This window comes from Varroa destructor, unplaced genomic scaffold (assembly GCF_002443255.2).
Source record: "Varroa destructor unplaced genomic scaffold, Vdes_3.0 BEIS01000003.1, whole genome shotgun sequence".
Lineage (NCBI taxonomy): Eukaryota > Metazoa > Arthropoda > Arachnida > Mesostigmata > Varroidae > Varroa > Varroa destructor.
Window position 1 is genome coordinate 45,591,403 of NW_019211456.1, and position 27,117 is coordinate 45,618,519.

The 27,117-nt window shown below is 43.0% G+C and overlaps 1 protein-coding gene and 1 long non-coding RNA gene across 10 annotated transcripts in view; one reads left to right on the forward strand and one right to left on the reverse strand.

The window, feature by feature from the left end:
* LOC111248406 (uncharacterized) overlaps window positions 1-27,117 on the forward strand; it is a 75,188-nt gene that overhangs the window by 2,534 nt on the left and 45,537 nt on the right. For 2 of the 9 annotated variants that reach the window (XM_022800713.2, XM_022800708.2), the window contains exon 2: window positions 11,388-14,216. The exons of 1 other annotated variant lie outside the window; for it this stretch is intronic. The gene's annotated coding sequence lies outside the window, so the exon portion shown is untranslated. Of the gene's footprint in view, window positions 1-11,387; window positions 14,217-14,667; window positions 14,865-19,154; window positions 19,180-27,117 lie in introns of those variants that run through there. 6 more of the 9 variants (XM_086982192.1, XM_086982194.1, XM_086982193.1 and 3 more) reach the window with 6 other exon arrangements.
* On the reverse strand, window positions 7,424-11,303 carry LOC147757024 (uncharacterized). The gene is made up of 3 exons (XR_015322649.1): window positions 10,623-11,303; window positions 10,365-10,435; window positions 7,424-8,900 (listed from the first exon to the last, which is right to left on the reverse strand). It is a non-coding gene; the product is annotated as an uncharacterized LOC147757024 (long non-coding RNA).

A 27,117-nucleotide genomic window follows, 5' to 3' on the forward strand; every position in this document is an offset into this window, starting at 1 on the left:
ATATAAAGTAGCACAAAGCTACACAGCCTAGCTTGTGCGGCGATTCTCTGTTTGCATCGAAAATCAGCTTCGCACTTGATTTACATTTCTAAGAATGTGGCAACATATAAGCACACAGGAGCTTCCACGCCATTTACAAACAATCTTGCTTTACGCACGTGTTACAAGGCAAACATCAACTCTAAAGGGTTAAAATAACCGTACTATGCAAACGGTAAATGACAGGTGCCATTGCACAGTTCTTCGTTTCTGGGGTCTTGTTTTTTTCCGATTTGATTTGCTACTCGCAAATGGCGCCACTTGCCATTGCGTATTCGTGGTTGCAGAAAGATTATTGAAAGACAGGTTTGTTAAACACAAGTTTCTGTGAGGCCACCGCATTCGTCCAAGTGACTTTAGCCAACCCGAATTTGTCCTGTGGGCTTTTCCGAAAAACAATATATTTAGTTTGACAAACTAAAATAGTGTATGCAGCAGACCTGTTCGGTAACTATTTATAAACTTCTAAGTTTGCAAAAAAAATTGATGACCCTATGTATTGAGGTAATCGAGTGTGTGTCAATTGATCTTCCCCAATTCGAAAAGAAAGACTGTTTTGCTACCGACTTGTCATGGCGGAAGTAGGGGATTCCTAACCGGAATACGAGCAAAGAATATCTGGTTGACGTCGTCACGTTGAACTAACCTTATTCTATAAACTAACCCATAAACCGGTCGCCTAACTTCGACCAGAAAAACACAATTCGATAAACACTATAAGCATTTCACAACTACCTATAACGGTGAAAAATACTTATCTAATCCTCCATAAGCCCAGAAGCTCATATTAACTTGTCTAGACATAGCATTGCTTCGATCGTACACGAACATCTGAGGTTGAAATCCAATATTAATATAGATAGAAGAGAAAATATAGCAAATATCGATAATTAATTTTCCAAAGGTGGGCGACTATTCAGCCCAATTTCTTGAACAATTGTTGGCTTTTCTGCAATTCAGAATATGTTCCAAAGTTCTAGCAAATATCCACGTTCTATGTCTTGTGCCCAGTGAAAGAATCTTTTCTTGTTCATACAAAAAGCCTATTTTTTGTCTTAAAAAATATAATAAAGTTTTGGATGGCTATCAGCAGATTAACGGTAAACTAACTGAGCCTGTAATCATGCTCTGGAATAAGGGCTTACAGTCGCCTACGAGTCCAGATTTGAGATCTCGAGATGTGAACGTCGACTTCGGAAAGCGTGCAAAATACGGATGGTTTTACTTTGACCCGCTGTTGTAAAAAAAATTACACTTCGAATTAAAACCCTATTCAATAAACGCGTCCATCACGAACGTGGTTACCCGAGGTAGCCCTGTCGATTCAAAAAGCTCTACCCAAATATCTGTTTTCACCTAGATAAAACCGATATGAGACATCGCATATGTGTATACATTAAACGAGGAAGATCTCTCACCAGGAGACCAGCAAAGGTCATCTACAGCAAAGCAATGACTACGTTTCATATTAGACACTGCTGGCTAGTCCAGTTAATACAAAGGTGCACGTAAACTGAGGCGCCCATACTGCCGATGTGGGCGGCAAGGGGCCAACTTGCCTTTTACAGAAAAGACGGTAACAGTCAACAGGTCGCTGGAAGATTACACACTGGTGAATAGGATGGACCAACAATGTAGCTAAATAAACATCACAGCAGAATTTCCGAACGAAACCACTGAACTAGACAAACTTATAGAAAATGGCGAGGTATATCTTACTTTGCAATAGGCAATATCATATGGGGTGATTCTCTAGTACGGACCATTTCAGCAACCCCCCGGAGCAAAGAACGATTCATAAAATTGAAATCTACTGCTGCTGTTCACACCATTCGCTTCACAGATGTGCACGATACTGTTAAAAGGTACGACTTACTTAGACGCCCCTGTTCTCTGGGATCTCATCAAAGACGATTTCGCAAAAAACTCCCATATTATTATTCCATTCAGCCGCCTCATACAAGACGGAACACTGATTTATTCCCGGATAATGAGTTGTCTTTCTTCTTACTGGTTGTCCCTCCAATAATCTGGACAGTACAATGAATAAAAACCCTATATTCGCAGATTTAGACTGAATCCACTTGCAAAAATAATTATCAAAGCAAATTCAATCGGACGACGGCGTTTTTGATTTGGCTTAATGTGAGCATGAAAAGCGGTAAGCGGGGTTTTCACTTTATAGATCTCATGAACGGAAGCTCTTCATGCTCAGTTCAAGGTCGTTCGACTTATTAATCATTGTCGTGTTCAAGTTCAGGGACACATGTATAAAGATTATAGGGTTAAGTTACAACCCCGGGCTCCAATAGGACAAAAAGGAAAAACAAGATGATCTACAAACAAACAAACATAGAAAAATTCGTTACAAACGAGCCGTGAGCACGTAAGCTTCAGAGACACTAATGACTACGACATTGATGTGAAGCTAAGAAGACTGTGATTTGAAAATCTACATAATCGCCTGAATGCTTCCGAGAATTCGTCGTTCGTTCTGAGTTGTGTATGAAATATACGTCATTTAGACAACCGAGACGGACTCTAGTGGGAGATAGTCGTCAATTAAAAGCACCTAGGGCTAGGTACATTGAGTTATGCATCTTAAACGACACGGACGTAAGGAGAAATGCACATTTTTCTTCACATGTACGGCTCGTCATTGAAAAGAAGTTTGGTTTTATCTGCAAGAGCAGCTGACTGGGGATATTGCATAACAACGACGAATATATCCCAGGCTGAATTCTAATGTCATAGAGAAATGCTGGCGGTGAAATGCGTAGGAGGCTTACACGAATTCTGCTCTATAAATCAGGCAGCAGACGAGCTGCCTTTGGGAACCGTCGCCTGAAATGGAACTGTTCGTGACATTTCGTGACATGTTTGCACATATGAGCAAACAAAGAAGTGTTGAAAGAGTCTGCTCAAGAAGGAACATCGACGAGCACAGGCGCCTTTTTCGTAGAAAGCCAAAGCCAACAATTAAGCTTTCACAGCAAGCCTGGCAAATATCTCCGTTTCTGTTGACCTGTGCTCACCATCAAGATATCAAAGGTCAACGCCAGTACATGATAATGGTTGAAGAATACTCAGGATTTGATGAGGTCAACTGTCTCAAAATGAAACAGGATTGTTGTTAGTTCTGTTTAAGACGAAAAGCGTCGCCGCTTCAAGTAAACGGGTGCTTCGATTTGACGGAAGAGAGAAATAAGCAGCGTTAGGATATAACGCAGTCTGGTTAAAATTGGTATAAAATAAGTCTGCAGACGTAGTAACGAGCAACATGAGCGGAATATCCAAATTATGTCTAGCTTAGCTCTTATCTCATCTCCCGACAGAACTGCTCCGATGTCCTTCTGGCCGTAAACTAAGTAACAACCGTAATGAACGTCATGACCAGATGTATGCAAATCGGTAGGACTCAGTTTTATATATATATATATATGGCTCCAATACAAGTATGTCCATTGAGATAGACTGCCATCAAAAAATATCAATTGACGCAGAAAAAGTCCAACAATGGCGTATTACTTGCTGGGTTGCTCTGAAGGACGAGACGGAACTTATCGAATCTGGTTACTGCAGATTAATCAATATTCAAAAAGCATACATTTTACGAGGATACATTTGATACGACTAAACTAGCGATTCGGAAACCAGCGGCAGCGACCGAGAACCGACTGTACGAAAAAACGCTCCACAGGGCCCGCTCGAAGCACATGGGGTGCAAAAAGCGCCGACTATCTAATAGCGGATCAAGGAAATCAAGAGGAGAAAGTTTCTCTTGTTTGAAGGAAGTACCGACGGCGATGACAAGCCTGGCGTCGGGCTTAAACCAAATGGATAGATCAATAGAGCTAGCATAAATTGCAATATAAAGATCTTAAGTTAGAGGATTGTTTTAAACTGAATACACCGTTGTGACACCGACCATTTCTAACTGAACAACGTAAACTCAACGGATCATATGGTCGGAGCTGAACTCACCTGAATGACAGATCAGGAAATTCATAAAATTTCAAGGCGAGGATATGGTATTCAGATCGTCAGCGGAAGACGAGAAAGCAATGTGTTTTATTTGCTGTGAATTGACAGTTAAACAGCGTCCGCCAAGGACTGCGCTAGCTGATCAGGATCGCAGTCGAAAAAAAAAAAAAACTGGAACAAACATCTCCACCGATACGTTAAATGTTTTAATAATATTATATATAAGGGAATTAGAGCGGTACTGGCAATATCGGCTTCAAGAAGTACCCCACTAAGCTAAATGGATATAACTACAGTCCCCAACTTTCAGCAATAGCACATACGAATCGCTATATAGAGACGAATCTGGAGGCGCATATAATTACAGCATGGCTTATCTCGTTTGAGGCAATCGCCTCGTGTTTTCCCGCTCAGATCTAAGAAAGTCTCAATCACTCAAGCTCCAGCAATGATTTAGTATAGCCGCATGTCATACAAAAGCAGCAATAACAGGGGCTTGTTTGTACAGATATTGTTATTGCTAATTATGTATACTATTATGACTTGCTACAGATACAAGAGGTCTCATAGACGTAACACTTCGCGACATGAAATTACATCTCTTTATTGTATTTAATTTTCTCCTTAAGGATGCTTATATACCAATACAAGCATTGTAATCGTAAAAAAAAATACACAAGGAGCATCCTACAGTGATTTAGGTTGACATCAGTTGATTTAAGGTCACTAACTTTACCAAGCAAGGGTAGCAGATCGAAGCTTGACACAGGACCAGACCATTCGCATGCATTGCCACGCCAAGAACCAATAGAAAAATGACTCCACTTTGTCAGAAGAAGCCGGCCGGATATCACATTTGCAGTTTGATATCTGGCACGAGACTACAACCTTTATACGATGAAGCTGCGTGCATAGCACTTCCCCGAATAATCATAGGATTACGAAGACGTGGCCTCACAGGCTGTTATTGGAACCTCGACACAACAAGCCAATTGGCTATCGAGCAACAAGACTGTCACTGACTGCGGTTATGGATCTTCTTCCTATGACCAGGCTTATTATTCTAGCTATGTATTTGTACGAATCAATTATCAAATCAGTAACATACTTGAAATTTATGCTCAAGCGAACAAAGGTGTGAAATTTATCAGATACTACCCACTCGTGTTTGCAAGGCTCAGTTCCATAAACAAACAGTGAATAAATCCATATATGATATTAGTACGTCACTTCTGTCAGAGATATTCTTGATAAACGTGGAGTATGTACACTGAAAATAACAGTTCGATTTTTTTCCTAGTCTCGTCTCGATTGGATCGGCATTCGAGAGACTGAGAGCTACGATAGTACAGCACATAAAAACGAAGAGCGGTACTGAGTTCGTCAGCATTTTTAGTAGCATACAACTGGACGAAAGGGTCGCTTGCACATATATGATACAAAAAAACATTAAAAGTCGACGATAGCTGCTGGATTATTTAAGCTACATTATGAAGGAGCGAACGCCTGCGTGATGGGCGGCGTCGATTGCTATTGAATGGTTAGGGTCGATTTTGACGGAAGGCTATTGACGTAATCTTATGCAAAAAGTTGTTTCGGTAATAGCGTGACGCTGGTTGGGTCGACAATGCTTTTCGCACTGACGGAGCCGAACCGACTAAGTACTATAGCAAAAAGTTTAAGCAGTATTTATAACTTGAAACAAGATAAGGATTCGCTGTAGCAGACGAATGTCATGTTGAAAAACACCAACTCAGCTTTGGAATATCCAATTTAGGGGTTTCTTGGCTAGGGTTTAGCAGACAAGGCTGCAAAAGCATATGCATGGTGTCTGCGATGGCTAAAACGTAGACGGGCAACGCTTTGTTCGATGGGCAATCCTAACCTAGAGGGGCATACTTTCGCCAGGATGAGTGACGCTATCAGTTCTAACGATCGACTAAACTCGAATCAACTCCGCAATTTTTTTCCTTTAAAATGTTCCTGATAGCGATTGTCTGAAGTCATAGCTGGCAAGTTAGCTGGTATCTTTCTCGCCGTTCGTCGCATAAAAAAGTACAAATTTATGCTTATGAGCAAGACCACGAGAATAGAACGAACCGTGAGGAGATATCACAGTACATCGCTCAATGATATCAGAACAAAGCCGGCGAGCGGAGGAAACAGGCAACATTTTGCAGTGAAAAGCAATCTACACGTAGCAATGAAACATGGAGCAAGGAAATTACCGTCACGTAAATGCAACGAAACGGTATAGCACAACGACGTCCGTAAAAAAATAAACGAAAGGTATAAGGTATTGATACAAGTGTAGATTCACCCGTTACAGAAATCTGCTACATGTTTAAACGTTAAAGATAGCCTTCTCAGCAGATACACTTAGTGTGTTAGCAGGCTTTTGTTGGCCTGTATCAGCTGTCGAATACAACTTCTAGTTTTCTTATCTCCTGCCTTTCGGCTGACACGCTCCCTTTTTGATATTACTAACTTCCTTTTTGTGTAGGTATGTGTGTCTGTGTGTGTGTGTGTATGTTTCTCCTCCTTTTCTCCCTACCGTGTTACTTCACCTACTGCTATCCTACCCCCCCCCCCCCCTCGGACTCTACTGCAGTAAGTCTGAGGTCCTGGTGTACGCCTGCGCGTATGGATCTGTAAATGCGGATTGGTGGCATGGTATGGTAACGTTCGGGGATATAGGCAGCACGGAGCTTGAAGCTGTTTCCATCTTTTGAGATACGGAAGGCGTGTTCTGCGCCGCTGATCGATCGTTTTGCCCGCCTGTTCTACTGGCTGTTGTGCGCCTGCTTTGCGTAACACAGAACGCTGCGTCCTTGTCCCATCAGATTTTGCCCTATCTCGCTGTTTCTCTCCCTTCCCGTTATGCTCTTACTCCTTTGGAGATATACAGATCTCCGGAAGTGTCACGTAGTCGGTCAGATTTCACTGATTGATCTCAGACAGATAGAGAATAGAGTCGGAAGCAAACATAAAGTAACAAATCTAAGTGAAAAATATATTGAAATAATTTCCACTCCACTAGCTACAGGCAGTTGGCGGAAGTTTGAACTTGATGTGTATCAACCTTGAGCATTCACAGGTGATCACATTATTATCCACTTATCAGGCCATTTCGAGTCAAGAACTTAATCTGCTTATCTGAATAGAAATACGACTGCTGCTTTACTAAGTGATATAGTTAGCAGCAAGACATTACAATACACACAGATTCACAAACGCATTATTTTAAGTTGGACCGTATAATAGTTAACAAGTTCCACGTGGTAACAGTGTGCTGCGAACATCCCCCTATATGCAGTGAAAACTTAACAAGTACAATTAGAATTATCTTAGAGTTTTTAAGATGACTATTTAGAGTAAAAAGAAAGAAATACGAGGGGCAAATCGATAATTTATTAATGTCACCCGAAACAGCTTATGTGTGATGCATTCAGAGTTATATAATCATTTCGCAGCTTCACAGCATCACCATGAACACCATTATAGGGTAGCGCGATCTGCTACTGCCAATAATGAGTCAGGTGCTCATTGGCTGTCAGCAAAAACATTTCACCCTGTGAGTCCTAGCACATATAGTCACCAAAAAAGCGGAAAAAACGTTCGTAAGGAACTGGTGGGTCGTTTTCCTACACAGAAATACGGAAGCATGTACATGTAGGAAGCATGTAGGATAAAATAAAAAAAAAAAAACTGCTCTTACACTTTTAAAACGGTATTACGATATTATATTTAGGAGACAAATGTTCGTAGCTATGGAAGGTCCAGCAATCTGTCGGGCGAAGCTCGTGGTCGCTTTTCTTCTTCTGTCTTACATTCCCTCAGTAGTATCCATATTGCTTTGTGACATCTGCAGGCGATCTTCTCATCTCACAACAAATGACTAGCTCGATCCAAAATGATATATTCTGCCCCTTTTCAGGGTAAACATTCGCAGATTCTGTTTTGACAAAACGGGGCCTACTAGCGGATAGCGGAAAGCCAGTATGATACAACTGATGAGAGAGGGATTTCGCGCCTAAACAGAGCGTACAAGAACACGCACTACAGAAACAAAAGTCGTAGTTGAGTAAATGTATTCGTAGCCATATGCACCTGCTTTGCGATACGAACGGCACTCGTGGATAACATACTCGGTGTTTTATACTGGCGAAACACAATGTTCACGAGAAAAAACGGGAGTTGAAAAACTAAAATAGCCGTTATTTTGGTGCTTGTTAACGAATGCGGAGAGAACAACGAAGGCTGAACAGTGGTGCCTCTTTCATGGTCCTGCAATTATCCATCACCCTTTTTCCTTGCCCTGCTAGTGTGAAAGTTCTAACACGCGTATGTGCATTATTGATACTTCCACAAACATTCGATTACTTTACATCTTCTAGCCGGTTGTTTGTGCTCTCATATTCTAGTTCATTGTTCTTTGTGATTCACTGTTCATATATCTTCTTGAGCGAATCAATTCAAACGATTGCTAAAACCATAAGCTTAGTAAATGTTGCAAGTATGTAACTTCGGTACATTCAATCATGACCCGTAGTCGACGGCACCAGCGACGACAAACCTATGCTGTGCATATATAATCTTATGCATCTGAGACGGACTGTCCAATCTAACCAAAAGAATTTGCCCGAACTAAACATGCTGTTCCTACTTATTATATTGCCGCGGCGGTTCTTCAGCAGTCGTCCGGTTCTATAGGAAGATCAGGGTTTGTTTGATGCATGAGGATTGGGTCAGGGAAAGGGCTTTGGAAAAAGGGGCCTCTGTCTGAAAGCATGGCAATCGGTTGCCAACATTGGATGCGACTAGTAAGTAGGCCTATTTGGAATGGAGCGCAGAAGATGGATTGGGACCAGTCCAGGCTGAAAAAAGTTAACGAAATTGCCATAGTTATTATTTGTAAAGTAGCTGTTGGAACAAACTTGAAACCAATAGAAGGAACAGAAATTTGTATCGTCGAAAAGCTGAATTTTACGTTATTATACTGGATAGTTTAAAAGCGCAATTGAAATGAAGCCAGTGTTTTGTTAACACGAAGCTAAATAGTCCATAAACGCCATTAGCGAAAGTGATAGGCGGATATTTTAATCGAAACATAGTACTCCCTAGCTTTTTCAGTTGAATACTCACAAAACCCATGAAACCAAAGTGAGGAAGCTAAGCATACTCGAAATACTTCATGTGGTACCTCTCAGAATCATTGACACATTACCTTAAAAGTGAGACACTGCAAGGCTGCTTTTCATTCGGTGCTTTACAGATTTCTTCTAAGTACAAAATGGATAGATTGGTAAATCCAACGATGATAGAAGGTTACCAATTCTCAAACATCCGATTCAAATCACTTCATATGCCACCTATGTGGAGTTGTATCCTTATAACTGCCCAGCAAATTGTGAACAGATACAGTTCTAAAAAAAACTTCATTTCGTCCACAAAATGCGGACAGTTAATTTTTATCGCTTAATATCCTTTTTTTTTTTGCAACGCCAGACGTGAATTGTTGTGATCAATTACTAACAAAAAAAAAAAAAAATATTCTTATCGGTGGCTTTTATTGGTTAGTAACACAATTTGAAGAAGGTATACGTTAAGTAATGACAGAGCTCCAGGGTAGGTTTCCAAATCACATGCCGGTGGACTTCGAATCAAGCCGAACTCGAAGTGTATTACTTTTAAAATGTACTTTCTAATAACTTGGGCTTACTTAAATCGTGATGTACACGAGCTAAACCTGCACCATTCTATTAAAATGTGAGAGGGAGTGGGTCGTTCTAGAGGTTCATCGTTGGCGGCTATGGCATGTGGGCCGAGGATTTGCCATTATCCATACGGGTGAAAGAGTTGTCATTAGTCGGAGGGTACAATTTGCATCACAGCTATGTCTGCCGAAAGGTGACAGCTTCTGAAGCTGAAAACGCCCTTAAATTAATCAAATTTGCCATGTGGACTCAAACTATGGCAGGTTATATTGCGTGTCCTATGTTCTATACCTGTCTGACAAACGTATTAATGCATCTGTTAACGTTACGTTCCCGTTAAATGCGTATTAAATTCATAATCATATCACAAACACTATGTTCTACGTCAAACAGCCTGCACAAATTATTTGTACGGAAGCGTTAGAGTATCTATCCTCTGCTACCCCTCAGCTCCGTTCAAACATGTAGTATCTAAACGAATAAACCCTGTTCATAAAAGCTGGCATAGCATCTCAGCGAATCGTTTTCGTCGTTAGTCCGTCGTCCTGGTCAGAATCCTCGAGCCTATGCGGAAGGCACTGGACGTTCTATTAAATATATAATGTCCGACACAGTATTACCCACCTCTGTCTTTCCTGCCGCTTGTTGCTCTCTGGCTTCTTCTCTCTCAGGCATTTCGTATCCAATCACTTTTTCTATAAAATAGGACAAAATAACAATACTCGATTACACAATTACGCCCGTTATTTCTATACGATAATAGCATTACTCAGTATACGTTTTCCAGCGTTTACTGTATTAGATTCCTACTTCTACATACATACTTGCGTATGCATAGGATTATTTCGATGAAAAAGCGACATCTACTGGACGATTACTTACCGTATGGATTATAGCAAACGTCATGTTTTTGGTACAAGTAATTGTCGCGTTAGTTGATACCACCCTCTGCCTACTGCGTCTACATCATTCAGGAGATAATTGCAGCGCAAGGATGACCAGTATGGGAAGAAAGGAAAACTATCCGCCGACCTCGTACCTGTCTACATCTGATGGGTATAACGCAGCAGGGTTCCCGTTAGAGCGCCTAGGCAACGGCGACGACGACGACCTAGCACCACGGATAATAGCTTCGATGTCGCAGTAGCGGGGTGACAAACGCGCCATAGGACCAGGAGATTTGGCATAGAAATTGGGCAGACCGATGCTTCGAAAAAGAAAAGAGAATATGGGCGACTGTTCTGGGGAATGGCGTCGACGCTGGTTGTTCGGTGTCATTGCAGTGTTGCAGACAATTGTAGCATTGCATCTTCACGCCTCCAAGTTGATGCTGCTGTTACTATTGCCATTGTCTTCGTCGTCGTCGTTACCACCGGCAGTGAGTCATACCTCTGCTAGGCATTGGGCGTCAGTTGGGTCCCTAACGATGATGCTTTATCGCGCTATTAATAATGGCCATCACTAAGCCGACAGGCCCTTGGCAATACAACAGTTGCTTGTCTGTTGCTGTTCGTGTGATAAGCTAATTATGGCCCCGCTTGTTTTTATGTTATGGTATTTATTTACACTATTGCATAATATGCTTTTATGGATTTTTATTGCTGGCCTTGTAACGCCATCTTTTATGCACACTATTGGTCATTTCAGCGCCTACTCTAGCAGTAATGGAAGGAGTACTTGTTCGAGGGGTCGTCTCAACCGTTGCAGTGGACTAAGCAGCAGCAGCAGCAGCAGTCTTTCGTAATCGTTGTTATCGTGACCCTGCCAGTCAATAGTCGAAACAGAATCCGGTGGCAGCAGTGATGGCACCCCCAGTGGGTCGTAAGTGTCCCTTGGGCTTGATTCAGGTGAGCGCCTGATCCTACCCAGCCCTGCGCAGTCCCATACTATCTGACCAGTAGAGCTCACACTGCTAGTGCCAATGTGCCCTCCCTCATCTGCAAGCAGCAGCCTCCATCCGGCAGGCAGCCAGGCAGGCAGGCAGGCAGGCACCGCTCTTCGGCCTTCCACCAGCGCGAACATCACCACCACGGCCGTCTGTCTATCCGCTCTCGCGTCCCAACGATCGCAGCGACCCCTACGACACAGCACAGCGCCTAGCGGGGCTCGCCAGCTTAGCGTTCTGACAGCGAGCCGTGTCGAACAACAGCCAGCAAAGAGCGTGCCAACCGAACCCAACAGCAGCAGCAGCAGCAGCAGCAGCAGCAGCAGCAGCAGCCGCCTGCAGTCAAAGCGAGAGACCCCGAAAGCCGCTCGGTTCTTTCCTTCTGTTGCCTGGAATAACCTGGGAACTAATAACAGCGGCGCTGTTGCCGAATTACAGCGACCGACAAATCTGAAGTACACAAACTCTCGTATCCGTAGTAACGTAACAGTGATCACGAAGAAAACAAGCAACGGATAAGCGTTACCGGAAAAAAACGAACGGGACAAAGAAAAGCGGAAAGAATAAGCCCTCGTGCCTCCGAACTGTTACAGCTAACTGAAGTAACGAAAAATTGCCTAGCGAGGTGCATTAGTACGAGGATGAGAGAGACTGCAAGCCAGTGATAGCCAGTCTGTGAGTGTGAATGTCTGCGTCAGTGAGTTCACGTAGTGTCGGTGAGTTCCTCCGTAAGAGGAAACAGGGTGCACAAGACTTCCAGCCACGTCGAAAAACTGACGTTCAGTGGAAGGCAACAGGGGTCGAGCAGAAGCCCAGGGGAAACAAAGAACTCAACCGCGGTAAGTATCTGAGTGAACACGTCGTCTCTGCTCGGCCGTTTGGCATCAGTATATGTATGTGTGTGCGCGTGTTCTGTGTTACGGGTCTAATAGTCTGATCTGCTCTTATGCTGTATCATGTGATGAGCTGCGTGTCATATCCTCTATTGTCGTCGGCTCGGTCTTACGTGGATTCGTGTGATTCTGTTAGTGAGAGTGTTATATGTGTATGGTGCGCTGTGTTTGTACGGGCGATCTTCATAAGGTGACGAAAAATCAGAACGAAAAGAAGTAGAGCACGTGAGCACGAGGTGACCAATTTGAAAAAGCAAATAGGCTAGACCGGAGAGAACACAAGTTTCCATAACTAGAACAGGTTCATCCCCTAAGGGTGCGCACGGTCTCCACCTTTTTTGTGTCTTCTTTCCCTGTACCACGCACAACGACAAACAACAAATGCGAAAGAGGTAATCAGATAGCGACGTTTATGTCAACGTATAACGAACGCGAAGCAGCGTTCGATCAGTGACCAACAGCAGTAGCAGCATCAGGCTGGCGGCTCCGGGTAGAACAGGCTCACCGTAACGGAAAGCGGGTGCCCATTTCGTATCTTATGTCAGAAAATTCTATCTGTCCACGACCAAAGGTAATAGATGAAAAGAAAAAAGAGTCAACCACGGACCAGGGAGTGGTGCTATATTAATATGACTCAAGAGGGCAGAGAAAAGATTTTTATTATTCCCGTGTAATCCCCTATTACAATACGTGTCGACAGTCGTGCCGCTGTTGATGCTGAGGACAGCAGCTGTGTCAGTACGATGAAGCCGAGTTGCATTGTCATCTCACACTCCGACGGTGATTCTGTTTTTACCTGCCTGCCCTCGTACGGCAAAGCGTAGTAAGGAGACAGAAGGAGCCAGCTGGGCGATTACCGATTACAGAGTCCAACTATGCGTAAACTTGCTCGCAGAGCGGAAACCAGCCAGTCAGCCAGATGCTGGAATGGAATTCCGGTTGATTTCGTCACCTGCTCGTGATTATGTTAGCCTTACCATCACTGTCTAATCATACGATCTAAATGGCCTAATTATATACAGGCCTGCTGCTACTTCGCTTTCTGTCTGTGTACGTCATCGAACAAACAGCCATCAGGGGATCTACAAAAACGGACCAGTAGAATAGAATACACTACCATCAACACCATCTTTCATATACCATTCAGATGCAGATGTTATCGTCGATGTCGCCGTTTACCGCGTTGCTGATCGGGCGGCTTTGTCGATCGGTGCTTCCGTACTGGAATTGTATCTGAGCGTGAACAGAGTGAGGAAGTGATAGCGTGTCTCACTTGTCATTTCGCTCCATTTAGAAATTGATTATGGCCTAAATTAGCGGTCCTATATTTAAGCACGGAAAAGATGGAGAGGGCGGTAGACGCTTTAGCGTGAGGGATAAAAGTGCGACAAAACAGAGAGAAGGCGACGGCACAGCAAGCAAGCAGGGGAAGACGCGTACGCTCTAATCGTCTGAGCGCCACAGAACAACAAAAAAAGTAAGTAAAGTGAAGTGCGGTAATCGAGTGTAACCAGTCGGAGTATGGCCACTGTCAGTGAATTTTATGTCCGTGTCGTTACTGAATGCATCAGCGGCACGCTTATGTCGCAGTGCTTATATTAGAAAGAGTGGTGTTAACCTGTTTCGACAGTAAGCATCACCAATGCCGGATTTAATTCTGTACAACGGCAGCAGTGGATAGAACCGTAGTAGTTCAAGGTAAGCGTGACGATGAACCTTAACGAATCAGACAATAGGACCGAAACTATGGTCGCAGCATCCTAGGCCCGAGGGGAGAAGATGAACTAGATGAGCATGATGGTTCGCCAGGGAACACTAGATTCCTAAAAAGAAACTCAGTGAGAATAGGCCTACTTGTAAACAGTAATCTGTTAACGTTTTATTTAGCTCGGGAGGCGGTTTACCTATGTGACATCATCATCTTCAGCCGCTCTTTGTACGACCAGATTCATGCGTATTTTTCAGTAACTGCTGTTGTTGGTATCTGTCTATAGACCGACTGAATTATCAGTCGAAAGACGCAAAATTATACAATAGGCTTTACAGGTCAGCGAATCGCAATATTAATTAATTAATTAATTAATTAAATGAAATAGATACGTTACATAAACAAAGATGCTGATGTACATTGAGAACGTTTCTGCTTCAGTTAAGCGTTCGGTGATTCTATAATATTGGACATTTGAAAATGGGGAGAGCACAGACCGTATTTACATTATGCGATGAAACCGAGGATACGCTACAAGATTCAGTAATGGCGTGCTATTGAACAAATGCCACGCGTCTGATCAGATTCGTCTGAAGTACCTATCATTCTAACAGAAAATGACATCAACTACTTAATAAGTGCGTAAGTTAAATATTAGATTGTAAGTTAGTTTCTGCATCGGAACGGGTTAGTGCAATATTATGTTGTTTATTACGTTTACCTCTACTTCTGTCCATAACAGATAGTGAACTAGGTCATTAAAATAAACAAACTTATCATATATACAATACTTTTAAATGCTATCAAATTAACATTGGGTTCAAGCTAGACGCCTATTTATTTTTAGATTCATGTGAGAGTTGTTAGGCATCCTAAGTGCTGTTAGAGTGTGCCTTAATAACAAGCTACTTTAGTTCGGTTCTTCTCCCTTAGCCGTAAAAAGGGATTTATTGGAAAATCTACGGACAACAAATTTATCTAGTTCTAAAAATGTCTGAAAGTTCCGCTTAGGCAACAAGTACAGCTGCCGCGCCGTCTAGCAGCCATTTGATTATTGCAGCGTATTTGAGCGAGAACGCACGCATGCAGGGACGAGATCTCTGGATATTTTGAAGATTCTATAAACCTGATAGTCTCCGGACGCAGTTCAGGCGCGTACTCTATATAATGAAGAACTACCCTATTCTATGAGGCCAAATAACCTTCTGCACCCTTTCTAGGATCGCGCTAGGCATGCCGTACGAAGCATCTACTAATGTAAATGTATATCACATATTCAGACGCACTGCCGCCACCGTAATCGAATAACGGGGTCGTTCCTTTATCACGTTGGGACTGTCGCTCAAAATATGACCATAGAATAATTCTACGGGCTTCAGCCAATATTTAACGTAATCTACAGTTTAGTTGAAATTCCACCTATAGAACAACAACAACAATTTACATGTTGCAAAACGAGCGTAAGTGCTACATATTGTCCAGAAACGGTTTTTAATTTGAGATTGAGAAAATGCTAAATTATTAAGCACAATGGTGACTGTATTTCAAAACAGAAGTCTTAGGTAAATTTTTACAATAGGATTTGTGTTGGCGTATTGAATGTTGCATACTGAATAATAATTAATAATGTCAGAAATAATAACAATATTCATCTTCTGAATTCGTCACCTCTCCAAGTGTACCTTGTAATTACAAACAGGCTCCATTGAGCCTATGCAAAATGAGTCATTCTACATGTCTTGACCTCCTAGTGACTGGACCCGCTTCCACAGTCACAAAATCCTCGCATGCTCTCTAGTGAGCCTAGACGTGTTCGGGTAAAATAGTGGAAGTTTGTCCGCAAACGTGCGCGATTGACCCCCCCCCCCCCCAGTGCAGTGCAACAAGAACCGTTTCGTTCATCAGAGAGGTGTCCGTTCGCTGCTGAAGGTAGACGCAATTAGGGTGCCGAAAGTGTAGCGCCCTTCCCTGTTTTGACTGCAAGGGACCTCGTAATGCCACAGCAAATCGAAAGTTACAATGTTACACAGACAATGCAGCGAATTAAACAAATGCGAGCGATATAAATGCAAAATTTAGATTGGATGCCTATTACTCTTTCCTACATGCTATTTAAAAAAAAAAAAAACAAAACAAGATGACGAAGTTGAGCAGTACTGGCAGTAACGGTTCAATGCCCAATGCTGTTGAATACAGTTCATTACCAAATGATGCATTCCACTTGGAGAATCAGTTAAGAAAATGTTCACATGAACACGAAACGCCCCAGGCCCTTACAAGATCTAACGAAAAGTAAGAACACTACGTACATTCCAACCATCCTCTGATAGCTCGCTGTCAAATCTCTAAATAACTCATGAGCCTATGGGGCTTCCTTCTGTTAGTAAGCTACAGTAACATCAAATAGAGATTATCGTCATCTAATGCGCTCGTACAAATAGATTTTGCGAAGACAAGATATTGAAAGGGTTAGAAGACGGATGTCCTCATTTATCCACACATATTGACGTATAAGAACATACACATGTGTAAACATCGATACACATATATATTGTTCTTTCACCTGTTCAGCCTCGTTTTTTCTGTCTTGACTCTCAGCAGAGGAAGGAATAGTGGCATCTGTAGGAACAGTCTCAGTAGCTGCGCCAACAGCGTGTGATTATGGCCAAAGTTGTGGATGTGCGCGTGTGTTACATTAGTGTATCGCGCACGCGCACGAGGTCTTGATGAGCGCAATTAGTAGACACGACCAGTAGGACGGCGAGATCGTAAGTGTTTATGACGCGTGATGGGGCCTAGAACCCGTTAGGACCACCGGATGGTGAGTGAAGTCATTCGAAGTGCGATAACGAAAGAAAGAACGAGAGAAAAGTGAGTGTAAGGGGGGGGGGGGGGACAAAGGGGCCGAGTTGGCTTGCCAATGCTGTCCGCTTGCACTAACCTGGCGTTGTTGACAGACGTAATTCCCCCTTCCGAAGCCTACTCTTATGTGTATTGGGACAGCATAGCCGGCGAGTTGGTTAGGAGAACACATTTGGTTGCTGCGTCGTCGCTTGTAGGACCGCTGTGAGCACGTCATCAGTTCCCTATTCTGCCCCTTATTCGATGCAAAGCTTTTGACTGCCGCGTTAGAGGACTATGTATTTCTGTGTGTGTGAAAGGCTGCAAGTGTGAATATGACTGTCGTGGATTGCAGACCGTACGCCGTGTTGTTCTATGCTATCCAGAAAGCATGTACAATATACCCTCGATGCGGGGTAATGACACAAAATGTTGCTTTAGCGAGGACCGCAGCCTCCGTGCTGTAACGCTGCGAGAAGGGGGAGTGCGAGTTGGACACTGAACCCCCTCTTCAAGCAAAGTATACCATTCTCATGCTTTCGAATGCTACCGCGCAAAACTCTTTCCGCGTGCGTGTTAGCTGTGGGATGCCATACGTCTGCGGTAGTGGTAATGGCAGCGTGTTTAGGCCCCGTCCGATTTTCGTACTGCTAGTAGAGGAGATTAGAGGGGCTGCAGTACACCACTCGCGGCAGTGCCTGCCGAAGCGTAATTCCGGCACACTTATTCACATATATATACAGTTAAGGATGTCGGGTTAGGTTCAGCTTGGCTTCATCGGCGGCGCCGGTGCATTGCCATTAAACGAGAGGAGACCGCGCTTAGCAGCTCACAGGCGCCAACTAAGCGACAGCACACTAAAAATTACTTGACTAAAAACGCTTGTCCTAAAGTCGAGGGGACTTAAGGCTGTTAGTTGAGAAACCACACAAGAGTATTACTTACGCAACGCACATACCAGTGGATAGATATACCTATGTACTTATGCAGTCATCAACCTGCACAATTCGAAGACGCATGCTTGCCCACATGCGCATAGTACATGCACGCATTCCCCATTGATGAAAGGCGTTAACGTATGCGTACGTTCGCCTAAAACGGTTGTGGTTTGTGTGATACAACACACCGAGGATAGCTCAGCTTCCCCTACAGGAGCCGTCTGACGAGATGTAATGCATAGCGGTGCAAGGCAGTACCTATATGCAAGGCGCCGGCTATTGGCTGCCGGCTATAGATAGGTGGCAACGTATAGAGAAAGGTAGAGGAGCGAGAAAACTATGCAAGGTTCGTAAATTCTTGGGAAACTCGACTGCCTTTTTATCTCTTTCATCACTTCCTTAAACCTGCAGACGGCCTCAAGTCGGGACATTACTTCATAGCTAAGGGGACATGGTTACAAGGAAAAGCGAGTGCAGAGATCAATTGCAAAGATAGAGGAAAAGTTGCCTCGCCTTTTTTGCTGGTTCCCATTCCTGACTGCTTGATTGATCTGTCGTTTATTCGACCGGTTGGTTGGCCTTGCAAGTCAAACACTGAATGAGATTCACTCACTCTTCGAATGCGTCAGACTGCGTAAGTAGACCCGGTTTCGAAGAGGTTCAACCCAGCTTGGCACTGCCACTACCGCCATTACGACCATCGTTGCCGCCGTCACGAAGCGAAGAATTCTTTTTGGTTGACCTTACAGAATCATGACGTACGGCGAACTGCTTCGTGCGCTTTTCTTGATCTGAGACTTGGTGATTGGCACGCCGTCTTCTCTTTCTCCTTACTGCCTATAATCGCCGCCAGTCGTTTCAGCTTGATGTGTGCATGCGTATTCGCACTCATGAACGGACGAACGGACGGAGAGAGTGAGGTCGACGACGAAAATGAGCCAGGTGGCACCGACCGATTTAGATTCAAAACAGAGTCGTTAAAGTGATCATTGAGACAGACCCTATTAGGTCGCACTTCTTAGACTGGATAGACACCTGCCCAGCTATTCACCGGCATGACTCAAAGGCACTAAGGTAGTGCCCGCATTGGCGTGCTGTATGCCTAGAAGAAGCTCTGTCAAAGTGTGTTAGATATCTTAGCCACGATGATGGAGATGCCGATGCAGGTCGCCAGGTAGGTAGTGTTAGTAAGTAAAAGGCAGGTGAGACGGATGCTGAGAAAAATACCGCTTTCGCTTGCTTGTTTCTATTCATTCAGAAAAAGAAGAAAAGGTATTGCCCAAACTTGCAGCGGTGCTGGGACATAAGGCCTTAAAAAGAATGAGTTACTCTCCTTAAAGCCGTAACTGAGTCCGAACAGGAGAAAAAGCCTACCAAAATTTTTCTTGGGTTACAGCGGGTCATAGTAGTAATGGCCAATCGATGCGTCGCCGAATACACTCGGCGCCTCTCGTGGGCAATACAGACGAACCTCCGGTCGACCGGCCGCAATCACAAAGAAGCCTTTTTTTTTTTATCTGTGAACATAATACATCCCGAGGGGAGATCGACGGGTTTGGTGAACAGAAATTAGTTTTTTGCTTTTTTCTCTTTCGGCGATCGTACATTATCCTTCGCCAGAAAGGTAATCTACATGCAAGCTGAGCAGAAATCGGCTTGAAGAAGGCGCAGAACCGTATAAAATGCGCTGAACCCAGATTGTTTTATTAAGAAAATACTCGGGAATTTTATTCAGTGCAAGGTCTCCATTATTACTCAGTCTTCACAAGTACTTCTTTACTGTATTACCTACTAAGTAAGCATATTTGTTGACGAGTATTCACTGAGTTATGTGATGTCTGTGTATGACCTCGAAACTCTGTTGTTAAAGTTTATTGAAAAGTGCACAATAGAGTTCGTGGTAGTAGCTGTTAACTTCAGATCTGAAAGGCCTATGTTCTGGTTACATACATTTAAGGGCCGCTACTCGTGTCTTTGCAGTATCCTATGTTGCTTTCCAATCGAGCAGCACTGGTACAAAACACGCTACAACATATCATTCATAATCTCAAGAGCGAGAGTTTTGCGAGAACGTAACGTCTTCCTTTTAGTTGGCATCCGAACGCTTGGTCTGCAGATTAATATACCGTTCGTTCACGCTGACGATCCCTGAATATGATGGATCGCTATCTACAGTAGGTACATTGAATGAATGGGAATCTCTAGCGATCCTCAGCTTCCTTTGGGACTTCCTAGCGATAATATCCATCGAGTTTTATCTAGCCTGAGACAGGCAGCCGCGTCGTTTTGTGTATGCCTTAAAGACACTGCTTTACGTTACACTTGACGCAAATCGCACAGAAGGATCTCAGAGTGCTCCAAGAGGTACATACATATGATAATTCCTATAAAATATAATGTTACAGCGACGAAAACTTGGTCTAGATGAGGCTAATGAGGCTAATCTGACGGCGATGGTAAAGCCTTATGCATAGATATGCAAATATAGTATTTCGCACTTGACCCAGCTTCCGAAATAGAATTTGCTCGTATGGAGCGTAGCACGCCAGCGAAAAGGAGGCGCCTACCTACCATATGTCGCTTTAGTTCATTCGGAATTCCGACAGAATTTTACGTTTAAGCGAGGGAATATATGAGAGACTCGTATATATCGTATGGAAAGGGAAAATCCCGAGTGGTTAGGGAGAGCGGCGACTAATTCAATTTTTTTAAAAAATTTTCCATGTTTATAGCGGTAGGTGGGCCAGAGCCAGTTTGTTCGATGCTTTAAATACGACGGTTTGTAAATATTCAGTAACCGCTACGATAATTTCTAATGGAAAGAAGATAGCTACAATTTGCTATTTAGTTTACTGAACGGAAAGATTAGGTAGATTTTTATTTGGAGGTTGACTGTGCAACTTAAAAAGGACTGCATGAATTTCTTACATTTAGTTTGTCGGAGATAATTTCCACAAAATATATCTAACAAGCTTACGATATAGAATCGTCAAACCGATGTATAATTTGTGTTGGCGGGCTAAACTGTCATAAATTTGTCATTTATAGTTAATGGAAAAGGATTTTTGTCATAAACGTATTTTAACTTATAGAAAAATAAGTTATATATAGAATAGTTTACATATTATATATATTATTATATGTATATTATGTATTGGCTGCAGATTCGAAGGTGGTATTGTTAAGTTGTCGATTCTGTCTCGAAGAAATTACCGTGCTGAAGTTTATAACTTGTACTGCTGTTGACCCTGAGAGATATAGTCTTACGCTTAGAGGCCTCTGGCATTTTAAAACTAGCCCGAACTACGGTAGAGCCGATCGCCCTTTTCGAGAATATTAGACCGATCCGTATCTCAATAGGTATGTATGTCAGCTATTGCAGCTCCACAGTGCTTACCAATCTGTGCTTACCTGGAAACTAAATGTCTTTCTTCCTATTTGAATTTGTATAGAGTATCGAGTTCCTAAGTATATAAGGTAATAAGTATGATCCATACCGTCAGACAGCTTCACCATATATCACCATACTCATTCAGAGCTAAAAGGAAGATCTTGTTATGACGTTATGCGATTCCATAATTATTATTTGCGTAATGAAACATACTGATCTCTAATTCCACGATGGTGTTTATACCGAAAAAGAGAATTTGAGCGGTAAATGTTAGCCGTAAATCTGTTTACATCGACATACCCTTTAGGTCCTGCGCAACCGGCGCTTACAATGGCACTGCACAAAATCAATGTTGCATCCAAAAAATCTGCCAAATGAGACTCTGTCTGCATATCCGTAAAGGGCACGAACAAAAAAAAAACAGCAAAGTATTTGATTGTTCCCACTCGCCCTTAGAATAACGTTCGTTCGACCATAATAGACATAGGTTATTCTCTAAAAAATCCTTTAAAGGAATCTGCATAGATGTCTGAGCAGTGAAGGCTTGTTACAACTAGAAAGAGGTAGGAAAGTGACTTGGAAAAACTGGGGAAGCTGGAAAATATAAGCGAAGTAAAGGGAGACCCGTGCGATCAAAGGATTTAAATGTTTAGTTAGTTTATCGGCTCTACTTGTATTTAAACTGCATTCATAGAAACAGAGAAAGAGTCAAGGAGCTGGAAAAGGTGGGATAGTAGAGTAGGCCGAATGTAGACGGCGGTCAAATTGAACTAAACAAAGCACCACCGCTACAGCTGCCTGACAAAAAACGATATTTCCTCAAAATGTTTCAATATGCTAAGTTCGATATAATATTTAGTCAGCTTGCTAAATTTAGGCCATTCAGGTCCAAAGAAGTCAACTGCAATGTAAGCGTACATACGCATCGCAATATCGATTAGACAACCTTAGTTTTTGAAGATATGATGATCTATGCAGTTATGTAGGCGCTTGGCTGTAAGCCATTATTTCTCACTCCGGTGCGTCTAGAATATCAAGTAGGTATATGAAGATAAGTAACAATGTCACGTTCTCGTTTTGAATAGAAAATGTGGCTTGTTCTAATTTAATTGTATATGATATGGCTGGATACGTCAGTTGTTCAGCCGTACGTCTACAGAGGGCGCACCTATTGAGTTACGTGTCTAGCGGCTGTAGATTGAAATGTATCGATTCGGACGGGTCGGCTATCGTTTTCTAGAGCTGCTTATAAAAAAACAGCTTGCTGTGAATCGGCTAGAAGTGATTTATATTATATACCTATGCGGGTATGTACAGTATTATTATCGCTGGATATATATTTTTAATTTATGATAATATAGATGCGAAATATACTGGCCATGTGAATTATCAAAATGCCCCAGTGCTTTGGAGCTATGTTCGGTAGTGTTTTTTTTTTCTGCATTCAAATATTTACTGAAACCATACGAGCATAATATCCTCTGTCGTGCCAGATTTTCGCGATGATGATCTCGCCGAAGGCGTATTTCTCTTAGCATTTCCTTGTTGAAAAAGATATTCCAGATAGTGTTTGAACTATCGTCTAGCACAGGGCCCTTCAACGCTGGCTCAACTTGTACTGTTAACCAATCTAAAATTCTATCAATAATATGTTATTTATTCATATTCATTCGTAGTAGTCAAAAACTTGATAAGTACAAATTAACAGTACAATATTTCAATATCAAAAGAAGTATATAGAATTATTTGAACTTCTCTGTGTCATATGGGTTACGAAAACCTTGCGGAGTTCATAATGAGATTTGCCATATATACCAAAGCGGTACCCAGGGGGCAACAAGCGGCGTGATATCGATCCGAATTTTTTCTGCATCTGGAGTATTAACATGTTTCGTCAGGCTTGTGAAAGTCTGCTTTCTTGCAGAATCTATGGTAAAACTTATGCACGAGAAAGCGAGTAACAACATATCCGCTTAACCGGTTCGTTCCTTTCTACCCATTGTTCTTCATCGCACCCGACGCGCAAGGATGCCCATCAGTTGCCTCCAATCTTTACTGCTAAAATTAATCTTAAAGGCTTCCACTGTTGGCAGCTTAAAGTGACAGCGTACATCCTTAAACAGCAGCGGCAAATCGGCTTGGAGGTACGCGAGGCGAACTAACTTTACGCTCTCTGGATTGAGATTTTAACATGATTTAGTTTATTCAGGATTCTCTACTGCAAGTGCCACTTCGAAATCGAACTAGTTAAGGGTGGTTGCGTAGGACAAGCGACGAGGTAATTTGGCCGCCCATGCGGCTAACACTGCCCTTTTGCATTTTTCGAAGACGTGGATACTGAAACTTCTCACGTTCGCTGAGACCAATCGCAACCTAAAGTACGAAAATCGGTTCACATAAGCAAGAAGCAACCCGGCGAGGTATAAGGCCATTGTTTCGCCTCGCCTCCCCTTCTAAACTTTGTTACCTCCGTCTTGGTTAGGTTCTGGGAAGGTTATCTTGTTCTCCTATCGAATCGCGGCGAAGAAATTGGGTACGTTCATAGACATACCAGTTTTCGCCACCGTGAGCATAAACAGGACTCTGGGTGCTGAGTCTATGTTTACCCTGAAGTCGACGAATACCTCGTACAGCAAACTATGCAGCATGACCAATTCTCTTTTAACGTCGACCGTCAAGATCCCGCATGTCCTTTCTCGGGTGCGTTTTTTTGACAAGCCATGTCGCTTCTGGGGATGGCGTTCAAAGTAGCTATGCAGCCTCTATGCAAGCTAAGAGCAGCTTATAATAAACACCTGGGTTCGTTATTCCTCGCCATGATGACGGCGGGGTTGGATCACTTTTCCCTTGAGGGATTACTATTGCCATTTTGTAAATATTTATTAAACGTTGCTGTCCAGTATGGGCCATAACAACAGCGCATTTGAAGTGCTCGTTACTTTAGAGTTTACCCGGCAATTTCCTTATTACCTAAGATCCCAAAATATTGCATTAGTTCCCGCATTGTGAAGTTTTGCTGAAAAATATCGCGTTGTATTGAGATTCACCACTCCTACGCTGCGACAAAAAAGGCATCGTCGGTGGTATCGTATCTCTTGACATAAACATCGCGAGAAGTGATTTATGAGGGACGGGGGATTAATCAAGCAAGTCATCGAGCTGCCATAAAGCATTAGCCACTGGTGCGGTTGACGTCTTGCATTGGCGATCAAACGGTTCAAAATACTGTTGCCTTTGTGGTGCCTATATGCTCCAACAAACCGTCTAAAAAACTGAAACTAGAGGATAGAACTCGGCTTGTACCTCAGCTATAGGTTTGAAGGCCATTTGTCCAAACCAGGCTACAAATATACATGAACCACGGCCCTTGCTTCCGGGGAAAACGGAAAGGCTGTGGACTGAATTTCAACCAGACCTTAAAATAAGTTTCAGCATTCATCGAGTCAGGTACAGAAACAACTTCATGGGTATATTCCATGAGTTTGTGTAGCGTGTCTATAAAAAGTCGTACTGTGGCTTGAATTCAGTTAGTCGACGTTAAAGTTGTCGGCAATGACCGAAAGAAGGGCAGAATTACGAGACAGCGCTTCCAGTGTACTAACCCAGTGCGTTCCAAATTAGCTGGGCGAACATAGACTGCTATTAAACTTAGTCGCTGGTCACGTGAGGCAATGACGTTATCCTTCGCTAAGCACGGCGTAAGGTTGTCTATTTTATGATCGTCGAGATGCCTCTTTACCGTAAAATAGTGCATAGAATGAAAACGCAGTCTGTTCAAAGCGTTAGTTACTTAAGTTTTTGTTATCACGAGGATGGCTATACTGTTTAGGGCTTCCGGAAAAAGAGACGCCAGCGTTGTAGCCTCTTCATAGTTCCTCTGTATAATTCTTAGCGTCTCCTCAAGGTCCGGCCTCAGTACAAGCTCAATGGTCGACCTAGTCAGTAGCTGTGGTTTCTCAAGGTGTTGCGTACTGAAGCTGGCGCTCTAGTCGCCAACACTACTGGAATCTGTTTCACCGAAGTTCTCGACGTTCAGGCGGGCAAGACTCGTTGGCCGTAGTCCAACTCTTCGGCTAGGTGCTACCTTTTGACGGTTCGTTAACGGCGGTTTTACTTAGCCGGAGTCTTTTCAAACTCAACCGGCTGCTAGAACGTTTGGGTCGGAGAATCCGGTTGTGCTGGTTGGGTTTGCTGTTCAAGCCCCTTGGTGTTGTTGTCATCGATGGCCCTTCGCTAAATATCTTCTGGCTCTTAGCCCTCTAGATTGTCCGGATTCGCACCCCCTAAAGGGCTTCATCCTCTTGGTATTGCTGTCTTTCCAGCCATCTCACTTTTATAGGCATACTGTTCACTCTTGACGACCGGACGCTGTGATATGCAGAATGGAAGAGCCGAGAATTTTCTTGACCTGCTTTTTTTGCTTCTTGGTGATCCTAGCGGAAGAGGCGAATGAAGAGCATATGTACCTCCAACCCACGTCGCGGGGTGGTTAGTGTCTCCGGGAAATTCTCCACCTTGCTGATGAATACCTCCCTTCCGAATTGTATGGATCCATAGTAACCAGCCTGTAAACATATCGCAACTAATTCATCGGTTCTGTTGTTATACTTCTACACTTCACACACGGTGTTGTCGATATTTATTTTAGGCGCTGCACGAGTAGTCGCGGATGTTTCACGGCGCGGAGCCAAGGGGTACAAAATGCTGTCATCCATTATAAGCCGCTTTTCGTGGCGGAGGAAGGGTCGGACCATTTGAAGGCCCATGGGTATGCATGGGTATTTTTACTGATATCATTATCGTTAAGTGAGCGACCCGTTAACATTAAAGTACGTTTTTGTACAGTTCTACATGAAGTTAAACTTCCTTAGCAACGCAACAAAAGGAAGATTATGTCACAAGTAGAGTCTATCGCCCGGACCACCTCAGCCAATACTCAAAAAAGGTCTTACAATAATGCCCAAATCACGAATTGTTCACGTTGTAGGAATAGGAGGCTTTCAAAATGTCTGTTAAGTAACCTTGGTTATGTTTAACGGACTTTGCTTAGAAACTCTTCTTTGGACTTAACAATCCTTAAGAGTTTGTTTCATGGGCTACCATCTAAACCAGATTTCACAACGAAATTAGTTTTTTGCCCCTAAGACGACCTCTTTGTACCGCAAAACAGTCGGCAGTTCTCACCGCACAAACTAATTTAACTCAAGTCGTACCATTTTAGTGCGAGTGCGCAATGTCGCCATCCGGCGTCTACGGTGGGCAGACGATGCAGCCGTAAGTAGTCGACTGTATAGCGCCGTTGACGATCAACAAAATGGCTCTCTATGCAATTGAACACTGAAATCTTCGATCGATTGTAGCGTCCACAGCTATCGGCTGTCATTACCTATCCTGTTATAAATGTAAGGAAAACTTCAATACGCAGATTAGAAACTCAATGTGCTAACAAAAATTGTATTTGGACCAGTTAAATGTGTAGACTCATATAGCCACACTGCAGAATTACCAGGACGACGGGACGTCTGTCGAATCAATACCCTGCTAGGCCGAAACGGACGGATTCAGGCTCTAACACCTGCATGTGAACAATACGCAATACCTCACCGCCAAGCACTATACTGATGCTATCAGGCAATGCCATTCTGAAGATGTTTCCGATAGTGAAACAGTAAAAAATGATCCACAGTGGATTCGTTATAAGCGTATTGAGGTAGACTAACA